Below are 5,083 nucleotides of genomic sequence, written 5' to 3'. Positions count from 1 at the left end.
TTTAGAATAATAATTTCATTGGTGTGTGTGTGTTGCTGTGTAATCTTTGCTTCACACCTCTTGAATTTAGTCCAATAAACCACTGATAACCACTGACCAATCAGGAGCTACGCTGTGTAATTCTGCAGCTCATCTTAGTTTTTAACATTTTCATTTTATTTATATAACATTACTGACACAGACACATTACAACATGTAAAATGCTGTTTACTGACATTTGCAGCGCAAATCAGTCAACTTTTGAGCAAAAGATATTATCAGCTGCTGCAGAAACTGTTTGACCAATCAGGAGCTGCGCTGTTTAATTCTGCAGCTCATCTTAGTTTTTAATGTTTTCATTTTATTTGTTGACTGTGTCAAACATTTTGTCCTTTCTCTCTTTTTCAAAGGTCACTTTATACTTCTTGTTGTGAAATAATTGTTTTAGGTTCAAATTTTCATGGTTGAAATGAATAATAGTCAATTAATGTTCAGTTGATGTGCAGATGAATGATTTGTGTTTCCTCTCCAGATGAAAGTGTGTGTGAGTTGAGCAGCATGAATCAGTGTGAGGACAGAGAGGAGGGAGGCCCTCCCTCTAAAACCACTGGACCTGGACCTGGACCTGGACCTGGACCTGAGCCCAGCTGTGTGTCCTTCAAGAGTGACCGGTCAAGAGCTGGCCTCATTAATTTTAAAGGACAACCAGATCCTGCTGTAAAGAGGTGAGCTGTTAATAACATTAATATGTGACTGATTCATGTTTTAACTGTGGAGAAAGATGTTGTTTGAAACCTGATATTTATTTTCAGCTTCGTTCTTCTTCACTTAAATTTATATTCTCACTTTAGAAAGCTGCCCAATAGAACCAGTCTTCAACTTTTCATTTCACTTTATTGAATTAGTTTGGTCCAATATTCTCTGAAGGTTTATTCCTGATGTTTTCCACTATTTTATGGACAGAAGCTTCTGTGTCTGAAGACTAGAAAGTGAATTAACATCTCTGGTGGTCTTCTTCTCTGTCCAACAGGAGACCAGCCTCTACTGGACCTGGACCTGGACCTGCGAACCTGAGCCCAGCTGTGTGTCCTTCAAGAGTGATGGGTCAATGGGTTCGTCCCATTTATTTTTAAAGGACAACAAAATTCCTGCTGTAAAGAGTGAGTGGTTTAATAACATGAATATATGACTGATTCATGTTTTATGTAATTTTTTCAGAGAAATTGTGAAACTTTTAGTTTTTTTCAGAATCATTCTTCTTTAGTCCCTATATATTCTCACATGTGAAAGCTGCCCAGTAGTAACCAGTCTTCGTCTCTTCAGTCCAGTTTAACATTTGTCTGATGATTTAACATCTTCATCATTTTGACTTCATATAGTGTTTGTTTGTGAAACGTGCAGTAAAACAGTTTGTAGTTGTTATTCTCACTTTGATTCAGCTGATCTGAGCTCAGTCTCAGTCTCTGACAGTATGTGTTAGCAGCCGACTCCTCCTGTCTTTTCTTAAAGTTTCCTCAACTGTTAAATCAGCTGCTGCAGTTGATCTGAAGTTCACAGACTTGCGATTTAAATACCTGTTTGCAGCGAGTGTCCATGTTTCTCCAAACAGATCCACTGGGATGTTTTAGATTGGAAGACAGGATTACTGACCTTCGGCTTACAGAGGAACACACCTTGAAGCCAGTGTTTTCCCCTCACTGTTCTCTGGTGTGTTAGTTTTGCTCCAGCCTCCAGACTGTCCAGTTCCATCCCCACCACAGAGCTGGCCTTCCTGTCCAGCTTATTCAGTTTGTTTGTACTACAGCTGCTGATGCCACCTCCCCATCCACCACAACACAGACACTGAACCACAGACTGGTAGAACATCAGTAGCAGCCTAGTGAAAACATTGAAGGAGCTGAGCCTCCTCAGAAAGAACAGCCTGCTCTGTCTTTTCCTCTGGAAGGCTTCAGTGTTGTCTGACTAGTTCAGCATGTTATCCAGTTGCACCCAAACGAAACATGGAGGTGTCAAGCATCTCCACCTCCTCCCTTTTTATTACAACAGGGATGTGGGACTTCTTCCACATGACCTTCAGCTTGTGTTTGTCTCTGAGTGGACAGACACAATGTGACTGATTCTTCATGATTCCTCCACAGAGTCGACCAGGAGAGCTCAGAGGTTCCCAGAGGTCCGTCTGTCCAGCAGCACCAGACACACCTGGACTCCATATTTATGGTCTGTACATGAACAACAACTACTTTTACATCCAGTCTGTTTACAATAATCTCCATGCTGCACTTTACAGACCAGTGGTGAATCTGTCCAACATGGATCTGATGTTAAATGTTGTCATTCACATAATATTCTGTTTCAGCTGCTGGAGGAGAACATTGTGACTTTTGTGAAGAACGAGCTGAAGAAGATCCAGAAGGTTCTGAGTTCAGATTACCCAGAATACTTAGAGAGTCAGAGGGAGGATGAGGAGGTGGTGGATGGTGAGGATGAGGAGCAGAAGAGGAGCAGCAGAGAGGCATTTCTGAAGATCACACTTCACTTCCTGAGGAGAATGAAGCAGGAGGAGCTGGCTGACTGTCTGCAGAACAGTAAGAGGATTTCTCTAAAGATTTAACATGATGGATCAATGAGACATTTACTGAAGACTGATGATGATAAATCTGCTTATATACAATCTTTAAGGAAAGGAAATTGTCTTATTGTCTTTATGAGTAACTTATTGATCTTGTTTGTTGTGTGTTTATTAGAACATCTTGCTGCAGTTTGTCGGTGTGAACTTAAATCTAACCTTCAGAAGAAGTTCCAGTGTGTGTTTGAGGGGATCGCTAAAGCAGGAAACCCAACCCTTCTGAATCAGATCTACACAGAGCTCTACATCACAGAGGGAGGGACTGCAGAGGTCAATGATGAACATGAGGTCAGACAGATTGAAACAGCATCGAAGAAACCACACAGACCAGAAACAACAATCAGACAAGAAGACATCTTTAAAGCCTCACCTGGAAGAGACGAACCAATCAGAACAGTGATGACAAAGGGAGTGGCTGGCATCGGGAAAACAGTCTTAACACAGAAGTTCACTCTGGACTGGGCAGAAGACAAAGCCAACCAGGACATACAGTTCACATTTCCATTCACTTTCAGAGAGCTGAATGTGCTGAAAGAGAAAAAGTTCAGCTTGGTGGAACTTGTTCATCACTTCTTCACTGAAACCAAAGAAATCTGCAGCTTTGAAGAGTTCCAGGTTGTGTTCATCTTTGACGGTCTGGATGAGTGTCGACTTCCTCTGGACTTCCACAACACTGACATCCTGACTGATGTTAGAGAGTCCACCTCAGTGGATGTGCTGCTGACAAACCTCATCAGGGGGAAACTGCTTCCCTCTGCTCGCCTCTGGATAACCACACGACCTGCAGCAGCCAATCAGATCCCTCCTGAGTGTGTTGACATGGTGACAGAGGTCAGAGGGTTCACTGACCCACAGAAGGAGGAGTACTTCAGGAAGAGATTCAGAGACGAGGAGCAGACAAGCAGAATCATCTCCCACATCAAGACATCACGAAGCCTCCACATCATGTGCCACATCCCAGTCTTCTGCTGGATCACTGCTACAGTTCTGGAGGATGTGTTGAAGACCAGAGAGGGAGGAGAGCTGCCCAAGACCCTGACTGAGATGTACATCCACTTCCTGGTGGTTCAGGCCAAAGTGAAGAAGGTCAAGTATGATGGAGGAGCTGAGTCAGATCCACACTGGACTCCAGAGAGCAGGAAGATGATTGAGTCTCTGGGAAAACTGGCTTTTGATCAGCTGCAGAAAGGAAACCTGATCTTCTATGAATCAGACCTGACAGCGTGTGGCATCGATATCACAGCAGCCTCAGTGTACTCAGGAGTGTTCACACAGATCTTTAAAGAGGAGAGAGGACTGTACCAGGACAAGGTGTTCTGCTTCATCCATCTGAGTGTTCAGGAGTTTCTGGCTGCTCTTCATGTCCATCTGACATTCATGAACTCTAGAGTCAATCTGCCAGTAGAAGAAAAGCAGTCAACATCCTGCTGGTCTAAACTATCAAGAGACAAACCTGACCCAAAACATCTCATCAACTCCCAGGAGTCTGAAGCAAGAAAAAAGAAGTTGCATTGACACAGTACCTCCAGAGTTTTGTAGACGAGGCCTTACAGAGTCCAAATGGACACCTGGACTTGTTCCTCCGCTTCCTTCTGGGTCTTTCACTGGAGACCAGTCAGACTCTCCTACGAGGTCTGCAGACACAGATACGAAGTATCTCAGGGACCAATCAGAAAACAGTTGAGTACATGAAGAAGAAGATCAGTGAGAATCTTTCTCCAGAGAGAAGCATCAATCTGTTCCACTGTCTGAATGAACTGAACGATCGTTCTCTAGTGGAGGAGATCCAACAGTACCTGAGATCAGGAAGTCTTTCAACAGATAAACTGTCTCCTGCTCAGTGGTCAGCTCTGGTCTTCATCTTACTGTCATCAGAAAAAGATCTGGACGTGTTTGACCTGAAGAAATACTCTGCTTCAGAGGAGGCTCTTCTGAGGCTGCTGCCAGTGGTCAAAGCCTCCAAGAAAGCTCTGTAAGTGTGGAGAAGTTTTTTCAGAATGCAGTTATTGTGCTGTTGTTGACCTAAATAGAAATAATTTACTTCATTATTCTTTATCCAGACTGAGTGGGTGTAACCTCTCAGAGAGAAGCTGTGAAGCTCTGTCGTCAGTTCTCAGCTCCCAGTCCTCTAGTCTGAGAGAACTGGACCTGAGTAACAACAACCTGCAGGATTCAGGAGTGAAGCTTCTGTCTGTTGGACTGGAGAGTCCACAATGTGGACTTGAAACTCTCAGGTCAGATAGTCCATAGTTTGTTTCAAACTATTTTTGTATTTCTTTAATGTTTGAATTCAATTCTCTCTCTCATATCAGAACTGTTGTGTTTTGAAAGTATGCTGCTTATTATTGTTTCATGTCTGTTTAGTCCAGATTTAGTCTTGGTGATTTTTCATATCTCTGACATTTTAGAGTAAAACAGAAAGCAAGTTCACATGTGCTACAATGTTATTATAAATAATGTAAATGTCTTTTTTTACTG

This window comes from Sparus aurata, chromosome 24, assembly GCF_900880675.1.
Source record: "Sparus aurata chromosome 24, fSpaAur1.1, whole genome shotgun sequence".
NCBI classification, from domain to species: Eukaryota; Metazoa; Chordata; class Actinopteri; order Spariformes; family Sparidae; genus Sparus; species Sparus aurata.
Note: the sequence above shows the minus strand (reverse complement) of the source record.